Raw genomic sequence first — 19,164 nt, forward strand, 5'->3', positions numbered from 1 at the left:
TATGTTTTTAATTTCAAATTCCACTTGTTCAGTGTTGGCTTATAGGATAATGATTGACTTTTGTATATTAACTTGTATCCTGCAACCTTATTTATAGTGGCGTATTAATTCCAGAAGTTTTTTTGGCAATTCTTTCAAATTTTCTACATAGATGATCATGTCATCTGTGAACAGTTTTATTTCTATCTTCCCTGTCTGTATACCTTTTTTTCTTTCCTTGTCTTATTGCATTAGGTAGTTCTTCAATACAAAGTTAAAAAGCAATGGTGAGAAGAGATCCTTGCTTTGTTCTTCAAGTTTCTCATCATTAAGTAAAATGCTAACTCTAGGGTTTTTTTTATAGATGTTCTTTATCAAGTAGAAGGAGTCCTCTTCTATTTCTAGTTTGCTCAGAGTTTTCGTTTTAGTCATGAATGGATGTTGTGTTTTGTCAAATGCTTTTTTTCCCGTCTATTGTTATGTTCGTGTGATTTTTCTTCTTTAGTCTCCTTATGTGATGAATTACATTAATTGACTATCAAATGTTGAACCAGTCTTGTATACCTGGGATAAATCCTACTTGGTTGTGGTGTATAATTCTTTCTACACATTGTTGAATTTGATTTGGTAATATTTTGTTGAGGATTTTTGCAACTATTTTTTATGAGCGATATTGTTTTGTGGTTTTTCTTTTCTTCAATGTCTTTGTCTGGTTTTGTTATCAGCGTCATGCTGACCTCATAGAATGCATTGGGAAGTATTCCCTCTGCTTCTGGCTTCATGAAGAGATTACAAAGAATTGGTATAATTTCTTCCTTCAATATTTGGTATATTCAGCAGTGCACCCATCTTTGCCTGCTGCTTTTTGTTTTGAAAGGTAATTAATAATTGATTCAATTTATTTAATAGCTATAGGCCTATTCAGATTGTCTATTTCTTCTTGTATGAGTTTTAGCAGGTTGTGTCTTTCAAGGAATTGATCCTTTTCACTGAAGTTTTCTAATTTGTAGGAACAGCACTGTTTTAATAATAAAAAATGGAAACAACCCATTAGAACAGATAGATAAATTGTGATCTAATCATCTAATGAGATACTATACAGCAATGAAAATGTATGTTCTAGAGAGTGTTTCTCAATCTTTTTTTATTATCATCATACCTATAAGAAGTGTTTTTAGATATTTTTTCCTAATAGCCCCCATGAAATTTTAACACCACAGGTAACCTATATATTTATTTACTGTACGTATATCTTTGATTTATACATTAAAAGAATAAGATTTTTCTGTGCTCCCAGAACCAATTTTTACCTCATTAAAATGTAAGATTCATTCATCAGTAATGATGAATCCTAAAAACATATACAATTCTCTTTATATTAGATTCCAAACAGGCAACGCTTAATAATGTGTTGTTTAGGGCTACAAACATATGTGGTAAAATTAGAAAGAAAAGCAAAATTACAAGAAAGATAAAATTTCTTTAGCAATTGCCTCTGCAGGGTAAGTCGGTAGAGGTACCAGGGAATCCTAAAAGAAATTTTAAGTTATTGGCAATATTCACTTTCTTACACTGTTTTGTTAGTACCTAGGTGTTTTTAAAATTATTATCATTTTTAGGGCTGGCCGAGTGGCGCGTTGGTTAAGAGCTGGCTTGGGACAATAGCTCTGAGCAGCAGGGCCCCGGTTCGGATTCCACATGAGGGCCAGTGACACTGCCTTCTACAGCTAAGATGATGAACAAACAGCTCGACCTGGAGCTGGGCTGCCATGAGTCTGCCAGTGACAGCATAGGCTGCATCCCCTGCTGCAGTGGGGCTGACATAAGCTACTGTGTGTGGCCAGCAGCTGGCGTGAGCTTCCAAGAGCCACCATGAGCAGCCATCCAGTGGCCGGCGACTGATCTGCCTCACCCAGGAATAGCGCAATGATAATACCAACATGGGCCAGTGAAGCAACATCCTCCACAACTAGACTGAAGAACAAAAGGACAGCAACTTGTCTGTTCCCCTCCCTCAATTCCCCAATAAAATCTTTTAAAAATAAATAAATAAATAAAATAAAAATAAAATTATTATCATTATTTAAAGTGTACATATATACAACATGCATTCTTTCACATGTATTCTGTATGTGACCAAACAATTGGAAGACAATATGTTAAGTGTAACTGCAGAGGTGGATCTAAGTAGATGACACAAAATTCAGAGAAGATTCAGAGAAAGGAGGATATGGGGGGATGGAGAAGGGGGTCATGGTTTGGAAGGAGGCACACAAGTTTACAAAGTCAAAGCAGAAAAGGTTTAGATGCATAACATAGCTTGCTCTTTGGAGGAACTTTAAGAAGTTTAGTATGCTTCGGAACAAGTATGGGGCAAATGTGAGCTATTGATTCCTGATAAACGCAGAAGGATTAAAATGACAAAATAAAGAACATCATTTCTATAAGTTTCTTCATGATGTTTTATCTCATGTCTAAAGCAGAATAAAGTGGCCCGAGTCTTTCTTTTGAATAAACTACCAGCCCCGCCTCAGAGCTTAGAGTTCTAATCCTTGGCTAAACAAGCCGAACAATTTTAGCATTGCCATCTGTATCCACTCAGCCTTCTTCCCGTTTGGCCTTGCAAAATTGTTCTTTCTCAGAGTTCAAGATTTTTAATCCCTCTGGGCAAGGGTTCACTAATTAAAGCTCAAACAACCTTAAAAGCAAATGAGCATTTGGGGCCACTGGGCACCATTCCATGGCTCTAGATCCATTGTTTTTGTTTCTTAATACTCAAAAAGACTTCTTTGTTTAATTCCGAGCTTCCCTAAGTGCCTTTTTCTCACTGAGTCTTGTTTTTTCCTCCCTTCTGTCTCAGGTCTAGCTCACCACAATCAGCCTAACAAAATTCCACCTAAAAGAAGCTCATCTTGTTTTGAGGTCACATGATGTGTTTCTCCATAAAGACTCACGTAGGCCAACCCCTCAGTTCAGTCTCTATTATAGTTGCTTGTGTGTAGAATTTCCAAGACAGAAGATACAGTGGATGCTAAGTGCAAAGGGCACTTAGCAAAGAGCACTTATACTCCTGATGAAAGGAAATGAACCCTGGTGCACTGCATGGGGATATTTCAAGGAACTCATAGTTCATGGGTAAGCCTTTTTCCCTTAACTTTCCACTGCCACATCCGGAAAACAAAAGCAGAAGCACTAGAAAAAGAAGGAGGCTGTTTCTATACAGGCAAATTCGCTGATGGGTCATCAGTAAAATACCGGGGTGCCAAAAAATGTATACACATAACTTGTATTCATCTTTTGTTATCGGTCTATATTGAGTACAACAATTTTATACAGTTTTTTCCTTTCTTAACCCTACCAGACCTGAGGCCCTGAACCTAACTGTCCCCTATACCTGGGCTCCTGAGCATTAAAGAGAAAAAACCAACATGATATAGAAAAATGTTAGTTACATGCAAACAAGTGGTTAGAATAAGATGGAACTTGGAGACATTGTAGAAAATAGGTCTACCTTTCATCTAGCGCCAATATTCCACCTTTGTGTGCCAATCCACCCAGCAGGATGAGCCTTGTTTCACACAGAGGTGCTTCTTGCAAAGTGAGCACCAGATGCTGCTCTTCACCGTCTTGCATGGATTGTCTTTGTAAGACACTCCAGGATTTTGCTTGTTGTACCTGGAGTGCTTTTCCATGCACACAACAGTGATATGATTAGATAAGATATGATTAGAAATTACCGAAAAATCAGTACAGCGGTCTGGTAGGGTTAAAATGTGTATGCTTTTTAGGGGCACCCTCTGCGTAAGCGTTTGACCCTTGCTTGGTGGATCACAAGCAAAAAAGGAAAAGAGAGAGCAGACCACGCGTCCTGAGGCTGTCTGATGTCTTTAAGGGTTAAATGCATTGCATTTCGATCATGAGTATCTCATTTTCCTCTGTGACAAGTCTTAACTTTTTTACCTTTGATGGATAGCGTTTTCATTCAAAGATTTTCCCATTGTTGTAAGTTAAATCGTTTCTTAAAAGTAATTGCAGTGCCCTGTGCTTAGCAAATCAATAAGGGAAAAAGTGTCCATCATATGGATCTTTGTCTCCTTAAGAACATAAGTAGCGCACGTTACACAAATTAACAAAGTTCAAAACAATGTAATAGTTTTGCCTCTCTTTTTCCCCAGGATCAGATAAAATCAAAGCCTCCCCTTCCCTAATGAATTCTCTTTTTAGATCTGAGTATTAGTTGTGTCTTTGAAAGCAATTGATAGGCCTCTGCATAATAAGATGATCTCTTCCCCTCCTCATTCAGAAAATTCTCTAAACTGAGTTTACTCTGCTGGCTTGGGAGCCTTCTGTGGTGTTATCCCCACACTTGGGGGAGCAGCTAACACTGCCTGGATACCCTATGTGGATAGATCCATCACCCACCAGCACAGGGCCAGGGGTCAAGGCTAAGGTGAACATCTGACTTGATTTAGAATGATGGACTTTGGTTGTTTGCATACCCTGTTTGAATCTTGAAAATAAACAGTGTCACACAAAGATCAGCCTAAGTTGGGTCACCTTGTTTAATGTTTTGATTAGAAACAGTTCAAGCCCCCACCTCCCAGGTCAGTGGAAAACCTGTAACAAGTGATCCTCTCCTTGAGCCTCCTAACGTCCCTGGGGATTCTCAGAGGGTTTCTATTTCTCTCAGTCACGTTACTCTTGCTACCTCCTTCCTTTGAATCCTCATTTATTCAGGCATCGCCTCTCCTTCAGTTGGGCTCTTCTTCCAGGATGATATAGAGGTTAACAGCACAGAATTCAGGGTCAGTTGTATCCGGGTACCTGGGCAACCCACTTCCCTACGCTGCTTCAGTTTCCCCATCTGTAAAAATGGGCTAATGGAATGAATGCCTCCTTAGGGGTTGTTGGCATTACGTGAGTAGGAAGCCCTTGGAAGAGGACTGACCCTGAGGAAAAGCACTGTAGGTGTTAGTAATTATTCTCCCTGCCCCTCACCCAGTCTCCCTGCCCCCCTCAGCCCTTTTTCCTGGGCTTCCCTAATGCAGCCTTTGCAAACACAGGTGTTTCAAGTCTCAGAAGTCATAGAGGTGTTTGCAGTCTGATTTTGCAGTGATTACGATTCCCCGCCAGTCCCGCTGAGAGGAAGTTCACTAATCGTCTCCATGGTCCCCCAGTGTCTGGCGGGGGGGGGGGGGGGGGGCTTGAGCTGCTGTGCGCTCCTCACCCCCTCCCCTTCCTTCCTCCTGACTCCTCATTCCCTCTCAGGCTCCCCTGGATTCTCCTAACCCTCCCACTCTTTGGCAGAACGGTTTAGCGTTGCCATTTGCTCAGATGCATCTTTCAAGCCACCCCCTCAGAAGAGGCAGCTTTTAGCCCCTAACAGGACTTGCCAGACATTTTCCTAAATAAAGAGCCCTTTAAGGAAGGGCGCATGCCCTAGGGGCAGAAGCAGCTGCTAGCTGTTGTGATTTTTAAAAGCCACTTTTCCTCTCCATTATACTAATAAAAATAATAATGGGTGAAGGTGGTCAAATGGCACAAACTTCCAGTTACAAGTCCTGGAGATGCAATGTACAGCATGATGACTTGAACACTGTATTGTGTGTTTGGAAGTTGCTAAGAGAGGTGGGTCTTAAAAGTTCTCACCATAAGAAAAAATTGTAGCTATGTGAGGTGAGGGATATTAACTAAACTTATTGTGGTGATCACTCCATAATATAGCCATATCTCAAATCATCATGCTGAACAGATAAAATGAAATCATGTTATGTGTTAATTATAGCTCAATAAAACTGGAAAAAAATAACTAATGTCTATGATGTGCTTTGCAAACATTGCAACTTCTGCACATCTGTGACTATGATGCTCCGGCGAAACAGTACTGAAACTTTCTGTGCCTCAGTCTCCTCATCTGAAAAAAATAGGGAAAATGATAGCAAGGGCCCCAAAGGGTGCAGCCACTGGACAGTGCCTTGTACTTAGTGAGTACAAGTGAGTACAAGTAATGCTAGTTATTATCTTTATTATCTTTGACAGATAATAAAATGGAAGTTGGGTGCTGTTGGGCCCCTCGCTTGTGGTTACAGAGGGAAAAGAGGGCAGGCTGTGATTTTGTCCCAGGCTGCCTGCTCAAAAGCTCATCGTTGGCTTTCCTTGAAACAAGAGGGAGACCCAATAATAGGTACTAAACACACATGTGCAGTTTCAGAGTTGAGGGATCTGAGCGGAGGATTCAACTAGTTCGAAAAATTAAATTAGCTCTGAACACGTAAACATTAGGACGTTTTACATAAAACTCTAGATATAGGATTTCTCTTTAAAAATCTGAAGTAGTGAGCCCACACACACTTAGGGATGGAAACTGCCAGGGAGAGCGAAGCAACTGCTGTTGTTTCTGGCATGTGGCCTCCCAGCTCTCCAGTCTCCGCGACACTTTGCTTTGTTATTTTACCAGCCGGGCCTCTGCTGGCGTTTCATGTATGCCCCATGCCCTTCCCTTGCGGGACTGAAGTTTATATCCTACATTTACACGAGTTAAGCTGAGTAATTAACAAACCATCCCGGAACATGATTCAGTAGAAACTTCAGGGGACCTGGCTGAGCCGACTCTGTGGTGCCTCGATAATGAAATGCACAAAATTCCTTCCGCACCAGAATCTGTAACAGCTGCTTCGGAACTGCAGCCCTCCTTGCCCTGGCCACTGTTAAGTAAACGGAATTGAAGGACCCTCCACAATGGCTCAGGTCGTTTACTCCGAAAGCTCTGCGGAGGTTCTGAAACTTCTCTAAACATGTCCCCGACACAGGTTTGAACACAGCTAAGGAGCCTGTGGTCATGCTCGTGACAGGTCTGCTTAAGACATTTTCCAGAGTGCACTGCCTTGACTCATGGCTGCGGGATGCTAACCAGCCTCCCCACCACCTAGTCCCACAGCTTCAATTTATCCTGGATTCAGCTGACAGAATAATCTGCCTCAAACATCGATCTTATTACAACCCTCACCTGCTCAAGACCCTACAGAGCCTCCTACTGCTGCCTGCATACAACCTGCCCTTTGCGGCCCGGCATTCAAGACCTCGTCAATTATGCTGTCCCTGGTGGAACATCTCCAGCCTTATCTAAATTTCTCCTTGACGTGGCCTCTCTGCTCCAGATAAATCCGTCTATGAGCCATCTGCACTTCCGGGCTTCCATTCACGTTTCACCAGCCAGAAGCCATCCCTGAGTTTCCCCTCAACCTAATCAATCATGCTTCCCCCCCCTCCCCCGCCGTGTTCCTTCATCATGTACATATTTAATAGTGATTCTATTCCTGATACTAGCTCAGGTTTCATGCTTTATCATGAGAGCGTATTTATGCTTTCTGTGATTTTTATGTTTTCTTTGTAAACAGAGACATTGTATACTAACGTAACCACTCCCTACTCTTGTACTCATAACAGACATCACTAGTCGATAATGGCACACGTTCCCACTGAGCTGTTCAGTGTATTTCTCCACATTATGCTCCAGGTAACCACTACCTGGCAGTTGGATTGGATATGACCTGCAATGCAATTGCCATCCCTGCTCTATAGTAGAGCATCATCACAGCTCTAGATGGTGGAAATCGGAAAGCTCAGTGGGAGGACGGCGCAAAGTAGAAGGCCTTATCCCCCACCTTACTCTGTATTTTATCCCTGAAATTCAGGGGTCTCCATGTGGGATGAGTAGCTCACGGCCAATAGAGAATCATTGTCCTCCAAATTGGTGACGGCTCTCCACCAATGCATCTCGAAGGTTCTACAGACTCTCCTCACAGCGACCAAGTGGCTGCAACAGGTTTAGTCCCTGCTATATGTTGGTAGCTTAATGTTCAAGGGAAGAGCCGTATTCTTTTCCCAGAAGTTAGAGGTTTCATTGCATCTCATTGGCTGTGGTGGTCACATGATCATTCCTGATCTAATCCCTTTGCATGGGGTGTTGGGATGCAACATAAAAGGCTATCACTGGTCAGGACTGAGTCTCATGTTGTACACTTAAAACAGGCATAATCATGCAAAGGAAAGATGAGGGTGCTAGAAGACTTGAAGGGTGCTGGATATTAATTATCTAAAAAATTATATATTCATGTCTACCACATAGAAGACATCAGTTGAGGTTCTGGGGATACCGTAGTGAACAAAATGAAGTTTCATCATCCTGGAGTTTATTCTCCAGTTAGAAGGACAGAAAATAAACAAATAGATGTGTCTCTAATAAGCCAATAAAAATACAAAGCAGGATAAGCAATATGATAAGGGTTATGAGGTAAGGGGGTGGAATGTGTGACCATTACAGTTTTATGTACAGTGGTTGGAGAAGGCAACTCTGTTAAGGTGACACTGGAAAAGAAACTAAAGGAGTTGAGGGGGCAACCTAGACAGAGACAACTGGGAGAAGAGTATTCCACACGGAGGAAACAGCGAGAGCAAACGTTCCAAGGTGGGAGAATGGGGGGAGATTTGAGGACCATTCAGGAGGCCAGTGTGGCTGGAACAGAGTAAACCAGGGGGAGAGGGGTAGGTGATGAGATCACAGGTGAAGCGGTTGGAAATGCAACAGGGAACAGATATTGGAGGGTCTTTAAAGCTATGGAAGCCATTGGATGGTGTTGAGCAGATGGTGATATAACCTAATTTACATCTTTAAAAAATTATTTTCATTTCTCTGTGCAGCCAGGGTGGGGCTGGAGGGGCTGGAGTGGGAGTAGGGAGATCAGCTAGGAGCCTACTACAATTTTTAGGCAGAAAATTGTGGTGGCTTGTACTAGGATGCTAGCAATGTAAATGGTAAGCATGAAAGGCTGGACTTGAGAAATATTTTGAAGATAGAACAGATGAGATGTGCTGACTAATTGGACATGGAAAGAGAGGAGGTAAGAATGATTCCACGGTGTTTGGCCTCAGCAAAAGAAAGGGTTATTCTGCCCTAAGGAAGACTGAGGGAAGGACAAGGTTTAGGGTAAAGTGGATTTGAGTATTTTAGATGCTAAGAAGACATACCAAGTCAATTATTGATATCATCTTAGGTTCAGAAGAGGTATTAGTTGGAGATTTAAGGTTGACCGTTGTCAGCACCAAGATGGTATTTAAAACCATGAGAAGAAATATGGAAAACGAGGAGTTTGCATAGATAGATGAGCAAAGACATCCCAGGTGTGAGCCCTGCAACCCTCCACAACAGGAACTGGGGCAACAGCCTCCATTAGCAGGACCCCTGCTTCCCTCCCCAGGTCTGCACAATGAGATTCATATTTCCTTCGATTTTACTTTTTGCTGAACTCCAATTTTCCTATTTGAGTAAGACTTTTCTCTTTCATTTTAAACGTTTCAAATGTTTTCCATGCTTAGCCCCCTAAATATTGACACATCAAGAAGGTCAGCCTCAATTGAACTGCCAAAGCAAATGCTGAGATAGCCAAGAATGGAGCTCTGGTTTATCTTGGAAGGCAGGATCACTGACCTGTGTAAGAGCAGAGAAGTCAATTAACACAGAGCAAACGATGCCACAGCCAGGTCCTGCCACTGCGTGGGCACTTGGAGGGGGCATGAGGCGGTCAGTGGGTTCAGGGAACTTATCCTGGGGTCTCTAAGAATCTGGGTCAGCACCCTGGGGACTGGTGTCCAAGAGAGCAAGGGGCTCCTGTGTTCCCATTGGCCAGTCTGATTAACCTGGCGCTTCATCAGGCCCCTTTGAAGGGGACGGAGGAGGATGAAAGAGCCGCACACCTGTTTTCACTTGACTCCAATCCCGAAATAATTCTGTGACTCCTACAAGATTTGAAACAAATTAAATTTGAAAGGGCAGAGAGGGCAGCTTTGAATAGTCAGATCTGTTAAGAAATGTGGGGTTTCCCCTCAGGAAATGGCTTCACCGAGAGATGGCGTCCCCTGGCCATGGTGTCTGGGGTGGCTGCTAGTGCACGACTGTGACTCAGTTGTCCCGCGGTGGGTGCTTTCGCCTTGTTATCTCTGGCATTGAACGTTTGCTTCCTGGACACTGGTAGTGTCAGAGGAAGGTTATAATCGTATTGACAGGCAAGATGGACATCAAGAGGGGAAGGCATTCTGCATTGTTTAGGGAGTCTGTGTCTTTAGTTAAGACCCAGTCTGTCTTATAGGGTGACAGTGACAGACATGCTTCTGTTTAGTCTATCATACGGGAGATTATTGTTGAACAGGACCCTTAGAATAATTTGGCTCATTCCTTCTTTTAACAAATGAAGGGACTGATGCCTGAGGGAGTGACTGTTATGGGCAAAGCCAGGGTATCTAAATAGGGGTTCCAGACTGGAGCTCTGGCACCCCTTATCTTTCAAGTGGTCCCCAGGATAAATAATGGGGAGCACGGTCAGGAGAGTCCCTGACCTCCACTTGCCTGCATAAGAACCTGTACTTTATTCAGGATGTTGGGCATAGGGAGGCCAGCGTGGAAGAGAAGGAAACCCTTCCTTCTGGACCGAAGGCCCAGGAGCTGCAGTGATGAGAAAGAGAAGTTTTTCCCCCTAAGTCTGGGTGGCAGCAGATCCCTCCTTCTTCCACTGCTCACCCTTTACCCACAAATACTTGCTGAGCACTGCCCCCCCACCCCCGATGCCAAGCAGTAGGCTGCTAAGATGAAAACTGGCAAGTGGGCTTCTCTAGTACTTACAGGTCTGTCACTTTGATCTTTGTTATAGACATAGCCCGAAGTGACCAGTGTGGTAACCTGTCTCCTTGATCTGTTGCCAACTAGGGGTTTGACAGAGAAATTGAGAGGTAGGAGGTCACTGCCTTTTATGGTGTCTGTCATTAATACCTCCTTGGCAGCAGGCAGAATTTTCCTGCCTGGGACCTAGGGCAGCTGATTAAGCACTCCCGCTAGCCCAAGGTCTGGTCCTGGCTGATTTTAAGGCATCTCTTCATCCTTGCTACAGAAAGAGAAGCTAGGAGACCTGATTGCAAGACCACTGTGACCTTTGCTTCGGGGTCCTTGCAGACTGAAACATTTCAATCAGGCCAAAGCACAGAGCCTTCTCTAATGAGGATTTGTTAAGACCTGTTTGATAAGGGGTGGATTCTGTCGCTGTGTCAATTTTCTTTCTCACTGATGTTCCTGTGGCCTTTGATAGCACAGATCACACACACATAGGTATGTCTTTCATGCTCCTGAGCCTCATAGGCAGGGGTCTGCTAAGGCATCATTAATATGCACCTCAGTGCTGCCGGTGGGGAGAGTGATACAAATAAAGGAGCTGAGGTTCCCTTTTATGTGCGCTCAGGAAACCCACCGTACACATGTGTTAAAATGGAGATAGCTCGCCAGACAAAAAGAGACCCATAGAACAAATTAGAATCACTTGTGTCAGAGGCATTTCAATATCAGAACTACTTCCTGTTTTCTTAAACATAAAGGTTTTTCTTCAAACATCACCCAGCTCTGTACCCTCTCTGCTACTCAGTCACTGTATTGGTGAGAGGTTTTGGTTGCAAACAGTAGAGGCCAATTCTGGAAAAGTTAAGCAAAGAGAGAATTTTTTTGGAGGCTGGAAACTCGGTTCAGAAATAGGACAGAAACCAGTATGGTCTAGATGCAGGCAGAACTAACTACTTAGCCATCTATGCTAAGCATTACATAAAGAATAAATGTTCTACACCTCTTTCCCCATCGCTGAATTTTTATAGAAGGAGAGAAAGGCTGTTGGGCCCAACTTGGGTGATGTGGTTACTCTTTGGGTGGCAAGCCAGTCATAGACAATTAACTTTGCAAACTCTCCACTGTTCTCTTACGCAGTGGAAAGTTTGCAAATTTAATTGTCTGACACCGTAAAAATGGGAGAGAAAATTCTTCAGAGGATACCGGTGGTGCTGTTCACTATAGGGACTGGTTGCCAGACAACCAAATAAGTCCACATCTATGCAACAGTCAGACAACCCTATTCGTTCTAGTTCCTGCTTAAGTCTGCCTCTTTCTGTCCAGTGTCATTGCCTTTCTTGTGATGAGATCTAACTCATTAGGGTTGCTATAAGGAGTAAAAGAAATAGCATGAGACATGTCTTAGCATAATGCCTAGCATTTAGCTGAAGGATATTATTAATCGCATTTGAATATGAATAGACTTTCTCGGTGATTTCTACCCCCTGTCTTTCCCAACCACCATTCTATCCCCTATGTCCCTGCCAGATGAACTTTCTGTAATGCAAATCTAATCATGCCATGCCCCTCCTCCAAAACCCTTGATGACTGCTTACATAATAGCCTCAAATGATTAGCCTGATATAAGGCTGTATAGTCACTCTTTTATTCAGTAGTACCCTGGTAAATGTTTAATAAATAGTGCTCTAGGAGAGGAGGGGCAGGAAATTTATGCATAATATACATACGAGGTCGGACAATTAAGTTCGAGAACTCATCCTAGAAAAAGTGATACATACCTCATTGCTGAATGTTATTATGGTTACCTTCAAAGTACTCCCCTTGGGAAGCTATGCACCCACACCAGCACCTAGTCCACCCTTCAAAGCAATTTGGGAACTCTTTTTCTGGAAGGGCCATCAGAGCTTTTGTCGGATTACCCTTGATGTCCTGAATGTCATCAAAATGTCTTCCTTTCAATATTTCCTTTATCTTTAGGTAAAGAAAGAAGTCATTGGGGGCCAGGTCAGGTGAGTTGGGAGGGTGTTCCAATACAGTTAGTTGTTTACTTGCTCAAAACTACCTCACAGACAGTGCCCTGTGAGCTGGTGCATTGTCATGATGCAAGACCCATGAATTGTTGGCGATAAGTTCAGGTCGTCTAACTTTTTCATGCAGCCTTTTAAGCACTTCCGAATATTTAGTAAACTTGGTTAACTATTTGTCCAACTGGTGCAAATTCATAATGAATAATTCCTCTGATATCAGAAATGTTAGCAACATTGTTGCAACAAATTCGTAAACTTAATTGTCACACCTCTTATATTAGTATATTATAAATTGTCTTGATATAATGTAGAAAGTATGTAGAATACTCTTTACAAATAATAATAATAAGAGACTATTCAAAGATGTGAATACCAGGAGGCAAAGATCACGTGGCGCTATCCTGGAGTCTGGTGACAACAGCCTTTGAGGAATTACAACTCCCTTCATTGTTCTTTTCTTTGGACCCACTGCAGGAGAAAGTGAGACCTTTCAAGTTGCTTCAGATTTGGCCTTTGTAAATTAAAGTTCCTCCTATTAATGACTCTTAGCAACCTTGCTGCTATAGCATAAAAATTAGCTGCTAGGAATTCAAATATAAAAGAGCAGTTTCCAGAAATTGCAGCTGAAAATTTCTCCTTGGCCTCTATACACACACACACACACACTGTCACACTTCCTTTGCTGCCTATTGAATTTTCACAATGGAATTGTTCTTCTTGAGCAGAAGTGAAATTAAGCTTTGCCGGGTAATCCCACAGCTTTCCTAATCTAATATATACACTTGCTGAAGGCAAGTACATATTCCACAAGAGTAAGAACAGCTCAGGGGGCCCAGCTTTCTCTTGGAAAAGTTGGCACAACTGACATCATTTTTTTCTTGTGGCCTGTGGTTATTTCTACCTGGTGAGAACTGGTGCCAACTCTTTTGCTCTCGGTCATGACAACACTTGGACACCAAGTATGGTCTCATTAATTGGAGAAGACTCAGTTTGGAATTTTTTATTATTTTTCTGATCTTCTCCCTTTACTCACTGGGCTATTTATCTTCTTCTCACTTCCTTTAGTTCTTCACATAGCCAGGGACAACGTATGATTTAGATGAATTGATAACATGCAGGGCAGCACAGGAGGCTCTGGAAAACAGCCCCATCCCAAACTGTTCCTCAAGTCCTTGTCACCATCTCCGTGCTCCTAGACTGCCAGTCATGTACCTCAGGCAAGGAAGTCCAAGGCCATCAACCATTAGAGCAAAACATTGAGTTGGGCTGTAGGCTATAGGCATGTACTTTCATTTTACGTTATGTTATTTTTAATTCTGGAGACTTAACCTGGGATTTCTTACAACCTTTTGTAAACATCACTCCTCTTCAGGCATCACCAATTGCTTTATTTTAATAAGCATTTACTAAGCACCCACTGGATGTGAGCAGGGGTAACAGGCATGGGGAACATGGAGACATCACTGTTCAGTGGGACAGATATCAAAGTCAGTGCAGTGAGCTGTGATAAGCGCCTATGTCAGTGGAACACTAACAGGAGACTTCACAGAGAAGATGATAAATGTGTTGATCCTTTAAAAAGAAGAATACACACCTGTATTTCAACACAATGAGAAAGTGATTCGTAGGACCCCCACCACCTCCAACTTATCCCAAAACACAGATATGAACCCAAGGGGCATTTGGGGATAAAGAAAGGTAAGATGTGAGGCTGCTTTTGCTGTCAAACTGGGGAGGGTTGACAGTACCCTTTTAGGTGAGTCTGTCTACCTCCACCCCTCTACTCCACTTGGAACCAGTAGATTTTGCTGTCGAGTCCAAGAGTCACTAGAACAGAATTGTAAGTAAAACTGCTGTGCACATTGGGGAGCTTTGGAGGGTTTTGTACAGGAAAATATGTGTGTGTGTGTGTGTGTGTGTGTGTGTGTGTGTGAGAGAGAGAGAGAGAGAGAGAGAGAGAGAGAGAGAAAGAAACTGACATTAGTGTAGGAATGGATTTGAGAGAGAGACCAGTTAGGAGGCTATATTACTCAGAGTTCTCCAGAGAAACAGAACCAATCATGTATGTACATAGTATATATCTATATATCTATATCTATATCTATATCTATATCTATATATACTCATACACACACACACATATAGAGGGTACCAAACAAATGTATACACATTTTAAGAAAGGAAAAAACTGTATTAAAATTATACTGATGGTAACCACTTTGAGCACCTCTTGTAATTGCAGAAGTCATACGTGACTTGTCTTCATCTTTTGTTATCAGTATATATTGTGTATTACACTTTTAATATAGCTTTTTCCTTTCTGAAAATGTGTATACATTTTTTGTCACCCTCAGTATACGCAATTACATATACACGTGTGTGTGTGCGTGTGTGTGTGTGTATATATATATATATATATATATATATATATATGTGTGTGTATATATGGGATTTATTAGAGGAATTGGCTGACATGGAGGTTGAGAAGTTCCATAATCTGCCATCTGCAAGCTGGAGAACCAGGGAAGTTGGTGGTGTGATTTAGTTCAAGTCCAAAGACTTGAGAACCAAGAACGCCAATGTGTGAGGGCAGAAGATGGGTGTCCCAGCTCAAGCTGAGAAAGCGAGTTCACCCTTACTCTACTCTTTTGTTCTGTCTGGGCCTCCCCTGATTGGATGACACCCACCCACAGTAGTGAAGGCTGTCTTCATTACTCAGTCTACAGATTCAAATGCTAATCTTTTCAAGAAGCACAACCTCACAGACACACCCAGAAATAATGTGTTACCAGATATCTGAGCACCTATGAGTCCAGTCAAGTTGACCCATAAAATAAACCATACCAGAGGTTCTTGTGCTGGTCCAGCAAGGCTCATGGAGGCCTTGGCAGTGGAAACCAGTGCCTCCATTCAGAATCTTATCTGCCTTCCAAGTTGAACCTGGGATCCCCCTCAGAACCTCTCCTTCGTGTGACTGCCCAGACCGGCTTGAAACTGCAGATGACAAGGGACTCAGTGACTCCTGCTGGTTTGCTCTACCTTTGTGTTTTATTTCTATAGCTTGGAGCAGCTTCCATCTGTTGTTTTTCTCACTGCTTGAATTGAGGAATAAATGTAAATCCTCTTTCAATGGCAGCCTTCGCATGTCTCCCTGTTCTCTCAACATTTGTGAGGTTCTCGGCATACGTCAGGCTTTGTGGCATGTAGGGGGGCTGCGAAATTAATAAGTCCCATCCTCACATTAAGTACTGCATCTTGGGAGCATAAAGGTTCAGGCCCACAATGACATGTCACTATATACCTGTGAGGACACCGGATAAGGGGTAACGAATTCAGCCTGATTTTGGAGAAGCCAAAGGGGGATTGCATTTACTTGTTATATAAATGAATTAAATTTCATTTTGTGAACAGAAGGGAGAGAATGGGAAAGACGAGAAAGAGAGCAAGGCAGCATAGCAGAGGAGACAACATCAGCCTGCACTGGGGGGTAGAAGGTCCGTCTGTGGGCTCCATCTCTTCTTTCAACCGCTCAGTCCATGACACGACTTAAGGTACGCATATCAGGTAAGCGTGTCCTCTGGGGTCAGGCTGCTTGGGTTCATAATGTGACTGTTCCATGTTTTAAGCTGTTGACTCTTAGGAAGGCTACCTAAACTTTCTCTGACTTAGTTTCTTCATCTGTAAAATGAGAATAGTAACGTTACCTATTTTGCTAGGTTGTTGTAAACGATTAAACAAGTGAATCCATATATAGCAACTAATGCAGTGCCTGCCACACAGTAAGTGCTCTGTCAATGTTATCTTGGAGTCTGGCATGCTTTCAACATGCAATGGTTACAGACAGCAGGTTATAGGCGCTACAGGAATTGAAGAAACAGGGGGGTGGGCAGGGGCTGGTCGGAGGCAGGAGATAAGAGAGGGAGAAGAACTGAAATTCACCCTGGTGATCAACCCCACCCCAGAAGGGCTGTAATTTTGGTTCAATCTGGTGTCCATTTGGTGGTGGGCTGAGGGGTCAGCTCAGCACAGGTGACCTGTCGTGTCACTCCTGGTTTCCCAAGAGCCATTTCCAAAGGTACATTAGAAAAATGCTCAGGCTCAGGAGCAAGTTGTTCCTCTGATGGCAGTTGGAGTTTCTGGCACAGGGAGTGTGGATTCCAGGAGAAGCCACAGAAAGCTGGAGCCTTGAGGGTTGGCATGTCTTTGAAGTTTAAGCCTCTGGGCATCTGTGCACTTAGGCGGAGGCCAGAGGCCACTGGGCTGAGCAAGGTCAATGCTATCCCAAGCATGGGGACAGCATGCCCTTCTGGCCCGGGGGCCAGCCTGAAGCCCTGGCTTTTATCACTTAGGCATAGACCTCAGGAACCAAGTAAGGCCAGAATGCTTTTCGCTGTGATATAGTAGAGTGAGCACTGAAATTGGAGCCAGGAGACCCTGGCAAGTGTGATCTGAACTAGCCATTTAAACTCTGAAGTCGGGTCTCTCTTGACTCATCTATAAAGCAGATATAACAATTAACCCACCCCCACCCCCCATAAACTCTTGGTCCCAGCGAGTGACTACGGGAGATCCAATAAGTTCATGGGAATGAACGTCCCTGTGAGAACAGGAGACCGTGCAGTTCCTGAATGTACGCTCGCCTCCCCACCTTTACCTGTAACACTTTCTGCCATGTTCCCACCTGTTCACCTCCATACATTTTTCTGTTCTTTCTTCCTCTCTTCTTCCTTTTCTTCCTTCCCTCCTTTCCTTCAGTCTGTTGAAATTCAGCTTAGTTATTACTTCCTCGGAGAAGAAAGATTTNATGTGGATGTGACTATAACTTACATACCTTTTATCTACTGTAGATGTTTATTTCCAATTTTTTGATACCATAACTACTATTTCAATAAAGGGATTTTGGCATCAGACTTCTTCTGCATTTAGTATTATTTTCCTAAGAATAACTTAAAGAAATAGAATTTTTTTTAGCAAAAGATTGAAGATTTTATTTTAATCCTAACTTTATACACTTTCTGGGATGTTCTTAACAGACTTTCCCTTTGGTCTTCTTTTAAAAGTCGCTTCATTCTTTGTTGTTGAAATTGAATTGGGGTTAGGTATTTTTTAGTTACAACCACTGACTACTCATTGACTGTCTTTGCATTAAGTAAAATAAGGTTTAGGGCTCTCCTGGGAGTTGTGCAGGCAAGAAGGATGGGACAAAGACTCTACCATGATGTTTGAAAAGATATTTCAAAGGCGGTGAACACTGGGCAAATCCTTCAAATGTCAACCACAATAAAAAGAAGCTGGCTTTAAACAAGCAGACCTCACATATTCAACATCACAATCTCTTTCTGAGTGACCTTATCACTCATGTGCTCTGGTACCTGGAGAGTTATGTGGACCATGAAATACGATAGCTCAATGTCACTTTTGTGTCATAGCAGTTTAAAAACATTTTTTATGTCATACACTGACTATGAGGAGATCATTTTAGATCACCTACATCAAAGAGATCTANATATGGTTCATTGAATAGTATGTTCGTTCATTCAGGGTTAACCACTGCTGAAAGTTAGCATCAATTGTTTGTGAAATATTTCTTGGATCCTTTATTTAAAACATAATTTAGGAATTAAAGAAAAATAAATCATTTATAGCCCAAAGCTAAATTTTTGCTTTGCATGTATTCATTTCTCTGAACATGGACATATGGGGGCTGGGAATTCCTGAGAGGTGTGTCCTGTCTTTTCTATTGTGTGTCCCAGGCTCATAGACACACAAAAAGATTTTGTCACTGAGCTAATTATACATAAGACCCCAAATTAAGTTTAGCTGAATTGTGAGGTGAACTATTTCTTTAAATGAAAACAAAATGTGAGATTTGGGAGTGGAACCTGACTTGTATCTCAACATACCTTTCTGGATAGCAATAATGTACAATGTTAACAGCTTTTCCATGACATGCTCCCTATATTGGAAGTTTCTTAACAATAAATAAAATAAACCGTGAATACTGAACATCATTACACAAGCCTAATTCTACTTGATGGATATTAACAAATATTTACATTAAAGAGAACATTTCAACATCCCTCAAGGGGTTATTCTGGAGACTAACAAGACAAGACAGTTATTTTCAGCAACAGCCAAATAATTGGTATTTGATAGAGTTGTCTGATTCACTGATAATTAAAATTATAAATGGGTCTTGTTTGGCCTGAGTGATTGCGTTCATGCTCCAGTGATTCTGTCCTTTAAGTAGTAGGGCATGTAATTAGACCCCTCTTTGACCTTTGGATATCATGGTGACCACATCTAGCCTGTGACATCCATGGCCTAGATAAGTGCTTAGAACCAGATGGTGTTTGCAGACAGAATTAACACAGGCTCTCATTACCATTCCTTGGCGCGCCATATACCACAGAGAAAATGACGGGAATGTCACATCTTGGACAAGTTAGGCTCCTGTTTCCCAGAACTTACTTTTCATTCCCTGAAAAAGTTGTTGAT

Source organism: Hipposideros armiger, unplaced genomic scaffold (assembly GCF_001890085.2).
Source record: "Hipposideros armiger isolate ML-2016 unplaced genomic scaffold, ASM189008v1 scaffold_145, whole genome shotgun sequence".
Lineage (NCBI taxonomy): Eukaryota > Metazoa > Chordata > Mammalia > Chiroptera > Hipposideridae > Hipposideros > Hipposideros armiger.